Raw genomic sequence first — 18,892 nt, 5'->3', positions numbered from 1 at the left:
TGCAGTGGCCGGATCTCAGCTCACTGCAAGCTCCGCCTCCCGGGTTCACGCCATTCTCCGGCCTCAGCCTCCCGAGTAGCTGGGACTACAGGCGCCCGCCACCTCGCCCGGCTAGTTTTTTATATTTCTTAGTAGAGACGGGGTTTCACCGTGTTAGCCAGGATGGTCTCGATCTCCTGACCTCGTGATCCACCCGTCTCGGCCTCCCAAAGTGCTGGGATTACAGGCTTGAGCCACCGCGCCCGGCCAGATTTTGTACTTCTAATATAATACTAACACATTCACTAGATAATACACATCATTAGCATTTTAAAAGCCATTACAAAAAGACTTGAAAATAACATAAATTGCTATGTTTCTTACGAAAAGATAAATAAGAATTACTTATGAACAGTGTTTTATCCGTATGCTGAAAAAACTTTAAGAATAGTGCCTGTCAATCAGTAGTGATGACTAATCCATTATTTCAAACACTGATAATATCCTGCCAGGTATCACATGATAATGAACATAAAAATAGTATCATGAGCTATAACATCCATGACAGTTGAAATGCGAAAGCTTTGCCTGCAGGATGTCAAATGTGCATCTCTGAGACGTAAAGTACTCTCCTAGGAAGTACTCTGTGAGGCTGAGAGGGCTAGGTCATGCAGTTATACATACACGGCACACTTCTGTACAGCAGGGGAAATTAATTTTGCTTAACATTTTCCAAATTCGTGTGTTATTTGGGAAATAATTTCAAGGTTTATTTACTCATTTATTAAAATTCTGCCATTTATTAGATACATATACATGAAAAATTAGACCTTTGGGAAGCACTGTTCTGTATTGTAAGGTATGTACTCTCTCATATGAAGCAAAGAAGCTGGGAGAGCTACAAATTTTCTCTATTTATACTTGTCAATATTCAAGGAGTTCCAAGTCATAACATTTTCAAATCTAAAGTATCTCATACTCATTATGCCTCTTCCTCTCCTTATGCCCTCCGACAGAGCTCAGCACTACATTATTTGTCATCTCTGCTCTTGATTTAGTTTCCTCGCTGATCTCCCAGAAGTCTTGTTCTCATCCTGCATTCATCTATTCCTTTCATGAGGATGATTTTCATGTACCCAAATCAAAAGTGAAATAATGGCAGTCCTCTGAACAAAAACCTTACATGTTTCTTTTGGAGAAAAGGGAAAAAAAGAATCAGAAGAACAAAGTTTCTTCACATGGCCTCAACATCCTTTATTGAGAATTAAGCAACCTGTCCTTCAATTACGTGAATACTCTTACTGTTGCTGGAATGTTCCTTGTATTTTTAGGAAAATTTTGTTATCTAAATTCATTGTCACCTTTTTCTGCCTAGGAAATCTCTGCTTCTTTTCGTAGAATTAGATATTTCACATATTTGCACTTAGTGCAAATTAATTTTGATTAAAGCCTTCCAAATTTTCATGTTACTTGAAAAATGATTTCACAACTTCCTTATTTATTTACTGTTTTATAAAATTCGGTCAATTATTATGCACACAGAAATGAATAATTAGGCTTTGGAAAGCACTGTTCCATATTGTAAGGTATACATTCTCTCATATGTACTCACTACACATATACACACTCATGTCACTGTGTGCCAATGCCATAATACCTACTGAAAATGGATAAAATATATGTATTTTAGTGCGAATATTGGTAGGGGAATAAATATTTAATCAACAACTTTATGGGCAAGCAGAATATAGAAAAATACAAAAAGGGGAAATTTGGATATAAATATTTTTAAACCTTTTTACAATTTATTACTATTAACTTTAAAGGTAGGCTTTATGAAGCTAAGCCAAATAATATCTTCATGTTCCAGCCCTTCCTCACTCTCCACCTTAATTTCTCAACCAAAGTTAATTCTCCATTCATACCAAACCAAATGTATGTGTGTTGCATCAACTGTTAAAACATACTTTCCACTCTTCTTCCCCTGGTTAATTTTACTCCTCTTTCAAGAATCTGTCAGGCATCAACTCTTCTTGAAAATCTTTCTCATTGTCATTGTAGATTAAATGCTTTTTCTCAGTATTCCTGCAGTACACACTGTATCCCACTGGACTAATTGTACCATTGACAACATACTAACATGTCTTTCTCTCTCACAAGAGTTCCTTCAGACCAAGCCTGCATCATTTTCATCTCGGTAACCTCAGAACCTGATACTGGTTCTGAAAGAATGTTTGTTGACTTTTTCCACACTGTAGCCTGCCAAGCTACAATCTTCCATTAAAACCTCTCCATAAGAGTTGCTTGAAAGTCTCTGTTCTCACTAATCCCTCGATAGCAGAAACATTCCAGAAGAAGCTGCTTAACTACATTTTCTCCTGCTACAGTACCCTTAGATAATTCCCACTAAGATTTATTCTTTTAGTAGATTCAAAATTCTCCCCAATAAAACATTTCTTTTTGTATGCTACATATACTTCTGGATACATACAAAAATAATTTAAACTTTTTAAAGACTCAAAACACAAAATGAAAAGAGGTTAGGCAGACACATAATAAATAATCTATTGATAACATTGTTCATAACAAAGTGTTTTAAAATGATGCATTCAGGAAAGTATAATTAATTAGTTTTGAAGTGCACAAAAGCATTTTTAATAAGAACAATTATATTTAGAATTGTCTTGAAAAGAAAGTAACTTGGAGGTAACAGTCAACTATACATTATGTATGAAAATATCCAAATGTAAATCAAAGGGAAGACTAGAAAGCAATTTGAGGAATGGGGAGATTGAACTCTATAGTCTGTGGATTATCTGTCTGCCACAGGAAAGTCAGGTGAGCTGCTGATACTTGTACCTTAGGAATGGACCTCCTTAATCTATTTAATTTCACCCTTGACTGTCCTGGTTAAATCACAAATTCATTGTTTTTCATGCCTAAAGTTTCTAGCCTGTTAGGCCTATACTCATTTTCCATATCCAATTTGTTATAAAGTACAGGATATGAATACCAATATCTGAATGCTCAGTATGGCTTATTTCTGCAAACTTGTCATAATGCTAAAAATAAGCCATATATTTAAAAATATTCATACGCAATAGATGAGATATAAAATCCAAAGAGAAGAATTAAAAAGACAAATAATGCCTGATCTCACAGATACTAAACCTGTGATACTCTGTTTTCATTGTAGCCTGAATTTTAAGAGCATATTACAGAGAGGTCAGACAAAGGCTTTTAAAAATCTAGGATTTTCCAAATATGCTCATTTTGTAAAACTAAGAGGAAGCAGCCAGGAAATAAAATTCTATTCCTACTTTAGCCTATTCTCAAAATGTTAAACATTGATCAATGTGTTTTCAATAAAACTTCAAACCTTTTACTTTAACAAATATATTAACATACTAATTGCCCCATATATTAATAACTTGTGTGTTGAATTTCTTCCCCATATTTCTCCTCTGAGCCTGGGTCCCATTTGCCCAGACAACTTCTGTACTTGCAATTTCAAAGTTGTCTTAAATGTAGCACTCCAAATCGCATCCCAGTTGCTATCGTAGCCCAAAACTGGACATTTCCAATATATATTATGTCAGCGAATGGCATAATTCTGCACCAAGCCGCATAAGCCAGAAACTAGGAAGTCACATTTCACTTTACCCATCTTTCTAGCTTTCCAAAATGCATCAATCAATAAGTCTTGAATTTAACTCCTAAAGAGAAACTTGTGATATCCACTCATTGTTTTCAATCTGCAGTAGTATCAGACTATCTCTTAACTAATCAAATAGGTTTTCCTAACTGCTTTCCTTACAATCAATCTTGCCCTTATTCTAATTTAATTTTCTATCTTTAAGCAGAGTGATCTTTATAATTAAAACCTTGCTTATTTTAAAAATAATTTACCATTTATTTTAGGTTATAAGCTAAAATATTTTGGCCATCTACAACTCATCACAAATATGATTCTAGAATGTAAACTAACATTTTATATAACCTACAAAGTCCTGCACAATATACCTTCTCCTTCCCTCTCTAGTCTCATTTATTTCCATGTTCCTATTTTCTCAAAACAAAATAGTTTTTGATCCCTTGACTAGGTATGGTGCCCCTATATACACTCTCATAACTCTGCTTCATAATATCAATTTACGATTACTTGATTCTTCACAGAAAGAAACTCAGTGATAACATCGACCTTGTTTCTATTCCTCGTGGTTGTGTCCACGGGGCAGATTTTCCTGGCACATTTTTTATTTCAAGTAATTATTTACTGAAGGCAAAAATGAAGGGCCTCAATCAAATTTGTAAACAATAAAATTAAAACAATACTCTGTACATTAATTCCTTTTCTTTTTAATTTTTCAAATGTCTTTCTCAAATGCAAGTACAACAGGTCCTTGAATGACATTGCTTCACTCAATGTCATTTCATTGTAACAATGAAAAACAACAACAACAACAACAACAACTAATTCCAGGCCTGAGTTACTATCTGTGTGGAGTTGGCAACTTCTCCCCAAATCTGTGTGGACTTTCCCTGGGTACTCCAGTGTCCTCCCACATCTCAAAGATGTGCATGCTAGGTTCATTGGTATGGCTACATGGTACCAGTGTGAGAGTGTGGGGGTGTGCGTGCGTGGCCCTGAGAAGGAATGGTATCCTGTCCAGGGTAGGTTCCTGCCTTATGCCCTGAGCTACTGTGCTAGCAGGCTCCCTGATGGGAGGCTCTGAAATGGTAAATAATTATTTCACTTTTTTTGATTAATCTTTCTTTAATGAACGTATAGCTCACATTTATTTCAATATTTAATATAAGAATTATTTTGTCTTTATTTAGAAGTGTGGTGATGTTTCTGTAACCATAACTATGCCATGGGAACTTAACTTGTTTATATTTTGTTTAGCCTATAATAAAATTGGGTTTCATTATATGTCATTTCCTTTAAAGTCTCAATTTCCAAGAACCTATGGACAATATTAACTGAAGACTTACTGTAATCAGGAAAAAATGGACAGATAATTTGTTGTCTAAAGATAAGGTCATTAGTTATATCTCAGCAGATGTGAAAGCATCTAAAGCAATAAAGTAAGAAAAAAGGTGCAGAGAATTCTGCAAGACTTTGAGGTTATTTGGAAGAAGTTATGAAAGATTAGAGAGAGCTCACAATCATAAAATAAAGTGATGAAAAAAAAAAAGAAAGGAGAAAAATGTTCACCTGCTTCCAATTGTCTATAATTTCTATTAGAATTCCAAGCTGTTTTATGATTTTACCAAATTGTATCTTAAAGGAATAAAACTAAGAAATTTCAAATACTAAAGTTTAAATTATGTCAAAGATCAACTTACCTTTTTTGTCATCTTAGAACTTGTAAGCTATTCCTTACAAGCTGCATAAATCACCAGTGAACTCTGTGGCACCCAGTAGAGTATTTGACTTAACATAATCACTTAATTCATTTGCTGAATTAGGAAGTATCTTCCTCTATGGAAAATTAATAAAATGAATAATCTATCAAATCCTTAGCTTTAACCATTTCAAATCTTTCGGGGATTTGCTTTAAGATGTTAAAGAAATGGATTTCTAATATATTATAGTGGTTGTGAACATGTGCTTTGGGGTCACAAAACCTAAGTTCAAATCCTAACTTTGCTTTTTAACAGTTGTATAATATTGGACAAATTATTAACCTCTTGTATTTCATTAATGGGGATAAGAGTAATTACAACTAACTCATATATTTTTACAACAAGGACAAAATGAGAAAATCTATGGTAATTTCTTACAAGGGTGGCAAAATGTACAGGCAGAATAGGCATACATTTGCTTTTTATAGTATCCTTATTTTCATGAGGAACATATTTGAATAAAATGGGTTTTTTTTCTATTTTTTTTCCTTGATCCAAGGGCTGATAGTAAATGTAGTAAATAAGCCCTTAGCTTTCCCAAATATTCAGTGATGTCAGATCTCAGTTATATACGGGATTGTGAAATGTATTTTTATTAAGAATAAAAGTAATTACAGGAAATGTCACTGGTAGTCTGTAGGGACAAAAATTTGCTTGAATTCCTATCCCAGATACCAAGCTAGATATACTCTGATGGATTACATTTACTAGGGAAAAATAGACTCCTTGAACTTGAAGCTTAAAAAAAGTAATGGGGTTCTCACACTCCTCTACTGGTCCCACTATGTCTCTGAAATGTGTCGGTGAGATTCCACAGAAAGATCAAGGAAGAGTTGCAGATTTTGTGAAACCTCTATTCCTGTCAACATTTCTCTATTATCAGTTTGGTTATTGAGAGTCATCTAGTCTCTTGCTCATGTGTTTGCATTTACACACACACACACACACACACACACACACGCACACAATGAATCTATTGCTAAGTTCAAAGCAATTTGGCTCCCCTTTCAAAGAGGGTACTGTGTTCTCTTTACATTTCATGCTATGCAAGCATTCTGTTTTCAATTTGCATGTCATAAGCAGCAGTAGAGGGACTGTTCTCATTTTTCCTGTTGATCTTTGGTATATTCATCTTCAGGAAAATACACACAAGAGTGAAATATTAAGACAGATACTACTTGTTTTACATTTTGACTGCTTCATCCAAAAGAAAAAGTCTGAACTTGATTTTATAAAATCAATGGAACAATAATGTAAGTTATATGATCTAAAGTTACAGTCAACAAAGTAACGGAAAAAGACAATGATTGAACAAAACCAAAATAAACTGAGTAAACTTAAGGATATAGCAAGTAATTCAGTTTCAGTTCAAGAATAGGATATGCTACTTGTGCTTAGTCTCTTGGCATCACTATTTCCTGATTTCAGATTTCACCATGAAAGGAGCAAATATTTTATGTACCTTATTGTCATTATTTATTGAATTATATAATTTGATGAAGACTTTCCAACAACATTGTCTAGTAATACCCACCAAATTCATTCATGGTAATTACTCAACGTCATTGCTATCACCAGCACAATTTACTATGAGACCATAGCTACCTCAATCTGAACTTTTAAAAAAACAATTTCCAGCCGGGCGCGGTGGCTCAAGCCTGTAATCCCAGCACTTTGGGAGGCCGAGACGGGTGGATCACGAGGTCAGGAGATCGAGACCATCCTGGCTAACACGGTGAAACCCGTCTCCACTAAAAAATACAAAAAACTAGCCGGGCGAAGTGGCGGGCGCCTGTAGTCCCAGCTACTCGGGAGGCTGAGGCGGGAGAATGGCATGAACCTGGGAGGCGGAGCTTGCAGTGAGCTGAGATCTGGCCACGGCACTCCAGCCTGGGCGACAGAGCAAGACTCCGTCTCAAAAAAAAAAAAAAAAAAAAAAAAATTTCCTATTATTTCGTTTTATTCTAACTAGTCTATCAACAACAGCAGACTTGCATATAAATGGCATTTGGTCAGAGACAAAAAGTTCATACTTATTCTTAAGAAGTTTAAGGTTCTAAGTAATAATAATAATAAATGATAAGCCAGGAGCGTTAGGAAAATGACAGGATATGAAACAAATTGTCAGTAGGAGGCTGCTCCAAAGATGAAGTATAGATTGAAAATATTTTTATACTTTCTTATTTTATAGTTGTATGTAAATAGTGTCAAAACATGTTAGTCTCTGTATTCGTACATAATTCTCTTACATATAATTCATACCACATGAGTTAGAAACTGTTTCAGTTTTCCTTCCATTGTGGGTTACGACTCTTCTTTTCTTGTCTAAGCTTCCAGCAAGCAACCATGATTCCATTTGAGGACTTTAAAATGAATAGAACAATTCTTGGTCCAAGGTATAATTTTACCACTGACATCAAAAGAGGCCATACAATGTTGTGGTTATGGCAATCATTAGAAAAACAGGAAACAACAGGTGCTGGAGAGGATGTGGAGAAATAGGAACACTTTTACACTGTTGGTGGGATTGTAAACTAGTTCATCCATTGTGGAAAACAGTGTGGCGATTCCTCAAGGATCTAGAACTAGAAATACCATTTGACCCAGCCACCCTGTTACTGGGCATATACCCAAAGGATTATAAATCATGCTGCTATAAAGACACATGCACACGTATGTTTATTGCAGCACTATTCACAATAGCAAAGACTTGGAATCAACCCAAATGTCCATCAGTGACAGACTGGATTAAGAAAATGTGGCACATATATACCATGGAATACTATGCAGCCATAAAAAAGGATGAGTTCATGTGCTTTGTAGAGACATGGATGCAGCTGGAAACCATCATTCTCAGCAAACTATCACAAGAACAGAAAACCAAACACTGCATGTTCTCACTCATAGGTGGGAATTGAACAATGAGATCTCTTGGAAATGGGAAGGGGAACATCACACACCAGGGCCTATTGTGTGTGTGAGGGGGATAGCATTAGGAGATACACCTAATGCAAATGACGAGTTAATGGGTGCAGCACACCAGCATGGCACATGTATACATATGTAACAAACCTGCATGTTGCATGTTGTGCACATGTACCGTAGAACTTAAAGTATTTAAAAAAATAAAAAAGAACATAGCCTTGGAGACAGACTGCCTAGGTTAAATACTAGTCACATTTAGCACCTTGCTCACTCTTCAGACCTTTGAAAGTTAATTAAAATCTCTGAAGCTCAGTTGCATTATTTGTAAAACAGATGTTGTTTTAGAGAGTGGTGTCTGGCATATGGAAATGCTTTCTATGTTATTGTGAGGTAAAATTTTAATCTAACCAAATGAGCGAATCATTTAAAATAACATGTCTGTTTTTTAAAAAGCAATGATTGTCACATATTTTTTAAATATTTCAGTAGTAGTTTCTTACATTTTTAACATTCAAAGGAAAACCACGTTTTATTAGTAGATCAAATAAGGAATGGGGCATATGCTAACTTTTTAAAAAGTAATTTCAAATTTTCTTTTATATTTAGGAGGTACAGAATATACAGGTTGTTATCTGGGTATACTGTGAGGTTTGGGATATGATTGATTCCATCATCAGGTAATGAGCATAGTACTCAATAGATGTTTTTAAAATACTTGTCCCTCTTCCACCCTCTCCCCTTTTCAAGATCTCCAATGTCTGTTATTGCCATCTTCATGTCCATGGCTATGCAATATTTAGCTGCTACATATAACTGAGAACATGAATTACTTGGTTTTCTGTTCCTGTGTTAACTTGCTTAGGATAACAGCCTATAACTGCATCCATGTGGCTGCAAGTGACATGTTTTCATCCTATTTTTATGGCTGCATAGAATTCTATGGTGCATGTGCACCACATTTCCTTTATTCAATTCACTGTTGATGGACACTTAGATTGAATCCATGTCTTTGTTATTCTGAAGAGTACTGCAATGAACATACAAGTGCATGTGACTTTTTAGGAGAACAATTTGTTTTCTTTTAGATATATAACCAGTAATAGGATTGTGGGTCTAATGGTACATACGGAGAAGAGCTGGTACCAAGTCTGAAACTATTCCAAAATATCAAGGAGGAGAGGAGGAGAGACTCCTCCCTAACTCATTCTACAATACCAGCATCACCCTGATACCAAAACCTGTCAAAGACACAAGGAAGAAAGAAAACTATAGGTCAATATTCCTGATGAATATAGATGCAAAAATCTTCAACAAAATACTTTCAAACCAAATAAAGCTGCACATAAAAAACTTAATCTACCATTATCAAGTAAGCTTCATTCCTAGGATGCAAGATTGGTTCAATGTATGCAATTCAATAATTGTGATTCATCACATGAACAAAATTAAAACAAAAAACCATAAGGTTTTTGAGAAACTCCAAATTTCCGCATTGGCTGAACTAATTTATATTCCCGCCAATACTATACAAGCATTCCCTTTTCTTCACAGCATTACCAGCATCTTTTGTTTTTTGACTTCTTAATAATAGCATTTTGACTGGTGGGAGGTAGTATCTCATTGTGGTTTTGATTTGCATTTCTGTGATGATTAGTGATGTTGAGCATTTTTTCACGTTTGTTGTCTGCTTGTATGTCTGCTTTTGAGAGATGTCTGTTCACGTCTTCTGTCAATTTTTCAATGGGGTTATTTCGTTTGTGCTTGTTAAATTGTTTAAGTTTCTTATAGATTCTGGAGATTAGACCTTTGCAGGTGCATAGTTTGAAAATATTTTCTACCATTGTGTAGGTTGTATTTTTACTCTGTTAATAGTCTTTTTTTTGTTGGGCAGAAGCTCTTTCGTTTAAATAGGTTCCACTTGCCAATTTTTGTTTTTGTTGCAATTGCTTTTGAGGACTTGCTGTAAATTCTTTGTAAATGCAAATGTCAAGAAGAGGGTTTCCTAGGCTTCCTTTTAAGATTCTTATAATTTGAGGTTTTACACTTAAACTTTTAATGCACGTTGAGTTAATTTTTGTAGATGGTGAGAGTAAGGGTCCAGTTTAATTCTGCATATGGCTAGCCAGTTAACTCAGTACCATTTATTGAAGAAAGGGTCCTTTCCCCATTTCTTATTTTTGTCAATTTTGTCAAAACTCAGATGATTGTAGGTGTGTGACTTTCTGGATTCTCTTTTCTGTTTCATTGGTCTGTGTGTCTATTTTGTACCAATAACGTGTTTTGTTATCAGTACTATAGCCTTAGAGTATAGTTTGAAAAAAGCTATGTTGTTTTTGCTTAGGATTGTGATATGTGTCCCCATCCAAATCTCATGTCAAATTCTAACCTCCAATGTTGGAGAAGGGGCTGGTGGGATGTAATTGGATCATGGGTGCAGGATTCACCTTTGCTGTTCTTGTGATAGTGAGTGAATTCACACAAGATCTGGTTGTTCTAAATTATGTAGTACCTTCCCCTTCATTCTCTTCCTCCTACTTTGGCCATATCCCCAGCCATTCTTCCTCTACAGCCTGTGGAACCATGAGCCAATTAAACCTCTTTTCTTTATAAATTACCCAGTCTCAGTTATTTATTTTATAACAATGCAAGAACAAACTAATACAGATTGCTTTGTCTATCTGGGTTCTTTTTGGTTCCATATGAATTTCAGAATTTTTTCTAATTCTGTGTAAAATGGCATTGAAAGTTCAATAGGAATAGCATTGAATCTCTTTATTGCCTTGGAGATTATGGCAATTTTAACAATATTAATTCTTCCAGTCAATGAGTATGAAATGCTTTTCCATTTGTTTATGTTATCTATGATTTATTTCAGCAGTGTGTAGTTCTCCTTATAGAGGTCTTTCAGCTTCTTGGTTATATGTACTATCTAAAAGACCTACTTAAAAGGCACAGAGTGATGGGTTGGATAAAGTAACAACACCCATTCATCTGCTATCTTCAAGAGATCCTTCTCACATGTAATGATCCTCATAGGCTCAAAGTAAAGGGCTGGAGAAAGATCTATCATGCAAACAGAAAACCAAACGGAACAAGGGTCACTATTGTTATATCAAATAAAACAGCCTTTAAACCAACAACAATAAAAAAGAACAAAAAAGAGCATTATGTAATGATAAAGGGCTCAATTCAAAAAGAAGACTTAGTTATGCTAACTATATATATATGCAATATTAGAGCATCCAAATTCATGAAACAAGTCCTTCTAAATCTGCAAAAACACTGACATAGCACACAATGATAGTGGGGGTCTTCACCACCCCACTGACAGCATTAGACAAATCATTGAGGCAGAAAACTTCTGCAGAAATTCTGGAGTTAAATTTGACACTTGAAAAATTGGGCCTAATTGATGTTTACAGGACACTCCATATATCAACCACGGAATATACATTCCTCTGATCTGCACACAGAATATACTCTAAGATCAACCACATGGTTGGTCATAAAGCAAGTTGCAAAAAATTCAAAAGAAAGTCTTTCCATAAAACAAGTCTCAAAGAAATAGAAGTCATACCAACCACATACCAACCACAGGGGAATTAAAATAGAAATTTATAAAAAGAAGATCTCTCAAAAACACACAAATATATGGAAATTAAGTGACTTTGCCCCTGAATGGTTTTGGATTGTAAGGCAGAAATTGTTAAAAATTCTTTTAAATAAATGAAAAGAGACACGCAAAATACCAACATCTCTGGGATGTGGGAAACAATATGTTAAGAGGAAAGTGTATGGTGCTAAATGCCTACTTTAAAAAATTAAAAAAATATCTGATTAACAATCTAACATCACATCTAGAGTAACTAGAAAAACAACAACAAACTAATCCCAAAGTTACCTGAAGAAAATAAGTAAATAAAAAAATCGAGGCACAAAAAATCCATAAAAGCATCAGTAAAACCAAAAGTTGGTTCTTTGAAAGGACAAATAAGATCTATAGACCACTGACTATATGACTATCTAAACAAAGAACAAAACAGAGAAGATCCAGATAAGCACAATCAGAAATGACAAAGATGACATTACAACTGGTCCAACAGAAACACAAAAAATCCTCATAGACTATTATCGACACCTGTGTTCACACAAACTAGAAAATATAGAGGAACTGGATATATTCCTAGAAACACACAATCTCCCAAAATTGAATCAGGAATAAATTAAAACCCTGAACAGAGCAACATTGAATTCCAAATTGACTCAGTATAAGAAACCTACCAACAAAAAGCCCCACACCGGATGAACTCACAGCCAAATTCTCCCAGATGTACAAAGAAGAATGGGTACCAAGTCTACTAAAACTATTCCAAAATATAAAGGAGGAGAGACTCCTCCCTGACTCATTCTACAATTCCAGCATTACCCTAATACCAAAACCTGTCAAAGACACAAGGAAAAAAGAAAACTGTAGGTCAATATTCCTGATGAACATAGATGCAAAAATATTCAACAAAATATTTTCAAGCCAAATAAAGCTGCACATGAAAATTTTAATCTACCATTATCAAGTGGGCTTCATTCCTAGGATGTAAGATTGGTTGAATATATGTAATTCAATAAATGTGATTCATCACACAAACAAAATTAAAACCAAAAATCATATGACAATCCCAGTAGATGAAGAAAATGCTTTCAATAAAATCCACCATCTCTTCATGATAAAAATCCTCAATATACACTGTATCAAGGGAACATATCTCAAAATAATAGGAGCCATATATGACACATGTACAGCTAACATTAAAGTAAATGTTGCAAAAGCTGGAACCATTCCCCTTTAGCACTGGAACAAGACAAGGATACTATTCTCCATTCTCACCACTTCTATTTGACATAGTACTAGAACTCCTAACTACAGCATTCAGGCAAGAGAAAGAAATAAAATGGACCCAAACAGGAAACAAAAGAAGTCAAACTACCTCTTCTATAACTAGGAAACTCCAATGACACCACCAAAAAGCTCCCAAAGCTGATAAATGTCTTCAGTAAAGTTTCAGGATACAAATTCAATCTATAAAAATATATTAACATTTTTGATGTGCATTTAACATACTGAAATCATGACTTAATACATGTCAGTGTATAACCACCAATTGTTTAAATTTTATAGTGATAATTGGACTATATTTTCTTTTTTTAAAATTATTTTAGGTATGTTTATAAATAAACCGAAAATAAATAACTCTTTTTTGATACATAGACAGCATACAGTTTCTAAAAGCTCTTTATAGGATCTGTTATTCTAAATTCTTCCCAAAATGACTTTTCTGTTATTAGCTTGTTCTTCAACATTATCCAACTTACCTATGAGTTTTGTAATTGAAATATAAAGGAGAAAGGAAAAGGATAAGTATTTGTGTCCATGTGGAAAACAAAATTATTCATCAAACACTTTATGAAAAGCAGATTTTATATCCATCTTGTTTCTGAAAGCGAATTTGTTATTTTTTCTAATTATTCTTAATGAGGAGGCTTAGAGGAAATTCTTAATCATGATTCTTACTAAGACACTCAACAAGGTCAAAAGATAAAAGCTGCAGAATCAATGTCACTGTTTAAAATTACATTCTTCCATTAGAGAGATTATTAATAAGTCTTTGTTTACAGAGTACTTTACTAAATAAAATTCTTTGCCACAACATACTTACGTGTACCTAGGCTGCAGTAAAAAAAGCAAACTGTATGGATTAATTTTTTAAACAAAAATTGTAAGCATTTAATTACTTATTAAAGAAAATATCCATGTAAACATGTCCTTAGTTGTCTAGTTGTGACACATGTTAGCATAAAATAGATGTACCACATTTACAAGATACGGGATGTTGAAGTAATTTTCTTACTTAGATGAAATAATATAGGCTTATATTTCTGGAACTTCAGAAGACAGTGCTAATATTTACCTTTCTGTTTCATCATCTAGGATATAACTATTTTTCACTTATGTGTGAAGCAGGTAACTTGTTAGAGCACGAAAAAGTACTTCTTATCACTGGCTGGCAGAGAAAGTTTATATATTTGAGTTTATGCAGGTAACTGGAAATTTAGAAGTATTTTTCATTGCCTTATTTTCTTATTCCTTGTCATGAAGAGTGTTTGGACTGATGTTCTATTATGAAAGGTGAATATCCAAGGGTGGAATGAGTAGGGACTGTGGCTGAGAGTTATGAAAAAAGAAGATTCTGAGAAAATAACAAAAAGCATAAAGCAAATATTTCCTACATTTTCCATATATCACGTCTTGCTTTCTCAGAAATTTCTCTGCTACAAACCCACCTGGTAACACCATCCTTAGGGCCACAAAGCCAAAGTCCTTACGAGGAACGTTTCATAAAGAATAAGAAGTTCCAAATGAACCTGTGTTCTTTTGATATAGGAGTACTGGGAAGGGAAGAGTGTGGTCCCTTTAAATGATATCGAAGCGGGAAAGGGAAGTGCTGAGTGGAGAAGCGCGTGGTGGTCCCTGGCTAGGGCTCCACCCCCATGGACATAGGTGAAGACAGGCGCTCCCGCTTTTGTGCCCAAATGTTGCATTTTACAAGAGCACCCTGGCCCGCCATGCCCCCATCCTGGGTCTGCAAAAAGCCAAGACCTTAGCAGGCAGACACAAATATGGCTGGACATCGTGAGGAACACATTGGCAGAAGAAGACACACGCAGCTAGACAATAAGAGGATGTCGAGGGAGCATGCCAGCGGAAGAGCACACCGACAGACACTGGCATGCATGCAGGCCACCCACTGGTGGGAGGAGACACAGTTTGGTCGGGGTAGTTGGAGGAGAGCTGCCCCACCACCCAACTCCGAATGGCCCAACTCCGTGGGAAAACCATCACCCTTCTGGCTCTCCCATTGGCTGAGAGCTACTTCCACTCAAAACTTTGCAGTTGTTCTCCAAGCCCACGTGTGATCCGATTCTTCCAGTACACCAAGAAATTCCGGGATACAGAAATCCCTCTGTCCTTGTGATAAGGAAGGGGGTCTAATTAAGTTGGTTAACACGAGTCGCCTATAGATTGCGAATTTAAAGAGCACCCTGTAACACATGCCTACTGGGGCTTCAGCTGTAAACATTCACCCCTGCCCTGGGGTGACACTGTCCTGGGGTCAGAGCCCCACAGCCTGCCCATTTGCATGCTGCCTTAGAGGTTTGAACAACAGGACACTGAAGAAGCGAGCCACACCCCCAACGCATGACCTGCAAGGGGGACAAGGGAACCTTTCCCATTTCATTTTCATTGTTTCACAATAAAGAAGTGACAGGGGATGGATGTCTACATATGTCAACTGTTTTTAAAAATAATATTATTTCATTTAATGAACTGGCCTATTAAATTTGATCATGTGATTTGGGTCATTCTTGTCACACCCAACTAAAAGAAAGTTGAGAAGCCAGGAGGGAAAAATTCAGGACATGTAGCATCACTCGAGAAACGTAATTTTCTGTAAGTTCGGCTGTTGAAACTGCCTATTCTAACCTGAGACAGTTTTATCTATAACTGCTGAGACAACTTGCAACTCCAGGGCTAATTTTCCCCTCTGCTGTTGCTCACCAAACGAATTTGCCAGTTCCCCAGAACATTGCTAGTCCCGATGCACTTTCTCTAAGAGCAATACATAACATTTCTCATTTTTATGAAATCACCAATCTTCTCTTTGTTCTTCAGATATACCGAAGACCACCTGGTCTGTCTATATGCTCCAAATTGTGATTCTTTATTCCCAAAGAAAACATTAAATTTAGAGATCCATATCCACATTTCTATTTTGACTTCAACAATCCCATTCTGCATCATAAACCTTGAGAGAGTAATATCTAAATCAAGTCAGATCAGTAATTTGATTTGACATTTCTTGAGCTGAAAGAAAACTTTTGTTGGCAAGTTTAGCAAAAGGGACTTTGGCCACATGCTGAAGTATGCATATGTACAAATGAATTACTTCAAGGAAAATAAGCTAGGATAACAGTTTTTATATTGGCCATAAGAATAAAAGCATGTTACTGATTAACTGCATTTTCTGGAGCTTGCAAGTTTTCTTTAGGATTCTCAAAAACTGAATATAATAAAGTGCTAAGACAAGTATTTTACCACCCTTGACATTTAGAAATGAAGTTTTTGACAGTTTGTTATCCACATGTATAACATATGAGGAAAGTTTTATGTCCTGCTGAGCTTAGTTCTCATAGGTTCAATTTTAGACAATTTCTATACAGATGCCTACAATTTTGAATGTCTGCTGCTGTTTATGAGACCTTCCCAAGGGTGGTACTCCCATATTTAATTTAATTGTGTTTGCATATATCATACATTTTGCCAACAGTAAGCTCTAAGAGCACTTTATAGTTGATAACTACTTCCCTCACTGCTTTCCAAGCTACATGATTTCTTACTTTAAAACCAGCCTTCCATCTTCAGTATTGTTAGGTCTAACAAAATACAGATTTTCTCTACCATGTTCAAAAAGAGGGTAAAACTACTAAGAGTGGAAATTAATCTGTTCAAAATTTTGTTAAATTAACATTTTATTATATATCTCCTTAAATTAATTTACTTGAGTACAGGGCTAGAATTGTTATTCTGTTGTTAGACTTTATGCCATAAATTTTGGTAATATGTCTATCATCAGGAGGTTGGGATTTTCAAAAATCTTCAATTATCATAATCAGAGACAAGAACTAGGAAATGAGATCAACATAGTCACTCTAATCACAAATGTCTGTACTCTAAAGCTCATGAACTTGACACTAAAGGAAAACCTCAGAATGGATTAGAAAATGCTAATACAACTAGAGAATGTGTAGGAAAAAAAAGAGACCTGGCTAGACGAGGGCATGTTTCCAATTTTAGAGCAGGACAGAGAAATTTTTACAGTAGATATAAGAATTCACAAAGCATAGTTGTCTGGAGCAAATAAAGTCTTTCTCTACTAAAATAGCTTCAATACTACTTTGTTGCAGATTGTACTAATTAACAGTTATATTAACGATGGTAACTCATCATCACAATATTTATTTTATGCAAACTCTTTAAATAATAGAAAAGTATGCGATCTATTTTAGAAAGATTTGTATCCATGGGACTTAGAACCAAAACAAATGTTAATTAAAATAAAGTAGTATTTTTCTTCTGTCAAATTGTCAAAATTTTATTAAAAACAATAACCACTGTTGGTTCAAGTAAGGAATTAAAATTATTTGATAATTTTGGTGTAACTATAAATTATTTTTATATAAAGAAAGAAAGGAGACAAAGCAAGGAAGGAGGGAAGGAAGGAAGGAAGAGAAAGAAGAAAAAATGGAAAGCCAATATACCAAGAACTTTTAAAAAGTGTCCTTTGAATGAAAAATTTTACATTGGAATCTATAACAATATAGAGATAATTAAACAAGTATATATTGCTGCTAAAAGTACTTATAATAGTAAAACATTATATATGTTTATTAAATCATTATGATTTGAACATACTCTGTAATTGTGACGATACTGTATATTGGACCACCCCCTCTAATACCGCTTCTGTTTTTTTTTTTTTGGTGCACTATTGAGGCAGAGAAGCTTAAAACTGTACTTTCCAGACTCATTTGCGGATAGGGTCTACGTTGGAATCTGCAAAGCAGAAGACACTCTCATGACACAAGAACATAAAGGAACAAGTGAGCCAAAGGGAAGTCAGTTTATCACCGGCAGGAAGTGTGTGGTTCTTTAGGGGTAGCTGTGGTAGAGAAATTAGTGCAGCCCCAGGTTATGCTAGTTGCCATGATGGGGATTGTACCTATGAGGTTTCCACTAGGAAGTTCAGATTCATGGTTAGGTATTTATTTGGCTCTCATGATTTTGCCTCTGTAGCATCCAAACTTAGTTTTCTGATGCTTCCAAGTCACTAGACCACATTAGTAAATTCATTCCAGATGAAAGAGGCTGTGTGGATTATATGATGTGTACTATGAAATCTGATGAATGAATAAGCCATTAAAATATATATTCATGTTGTTAAACAAATGTTGATGGGATGAGTGATTCTCATGAAAAGTTAAAAAATGAAAAAGCAGGTTTTAGAGCTGTCTGTACATTCTGATCTTAGTTTTGAGTGTGTATATATAAAACCTTTGTAATATTAAAGAATAAATAGATGATACATTATTATTTTTATTAGTGATTTCCTACTGATTAGAATTCCTAAATTGCTTTTAGAAATTTATTATAGGAAAACAGTGTCCTTTGCATTTAAGAAAACATGATAAACACAATTTGGAAGCAAAAATAAGGAACTTCATTTGTTTAGAATACTTATAGCAAATATCACAAAGATTCTAAATAGAATAATAACCTTATCACAATATAACCTAAGAAACACTGTAATGTGAAACCTGTTTTGTTAAAACACATTTAGATTTAAAATTTGTTAAGCCATAGGAGATGCCTTGTTATCAAAGTCACACACTGAAAACTTCTAGAAGTTGTCATTTCATCTGATACATGAAGAGCAATAGTTATTCCTTAACACCTCCTTCAATA

At 35.0% G+C, this 18,892-nt stretch overlaps 1 protein-coding gene across 16 annotated transcripts in view; it reads right to left on the bottom strand.

Annotated features, from left to right (window-relative positions):
* Positions 1-18,892, bottom strand: part of PCDH15 (protocadherin related 15) — a 1,828,063-nt gene that overhangs the window by 700,221 nt on the left and 1,108,950 nt on the right. The gene's annotated exons all lie outside the window — the stretch shown is intronic.

The sequence above is a fragment of the Theropithecus gelada genome, chromosome 9 (assembly GCF_003255815.1).
Source record: "Theropithecus gelada isolate Dixy chromosome 9, Tgel_1.0, whole genome shotgun sequence".
Taxonomy (NCBI): domain Eukaryota; kingdom Metazoa; phylum Chordata; class Mammalia; order Primates; family Cercopithecidae; genus Theropithecus; species Theropithecus gelada.
This window is presented reverse-complemented; position numbering and strand designations above follow the sequence as displayed.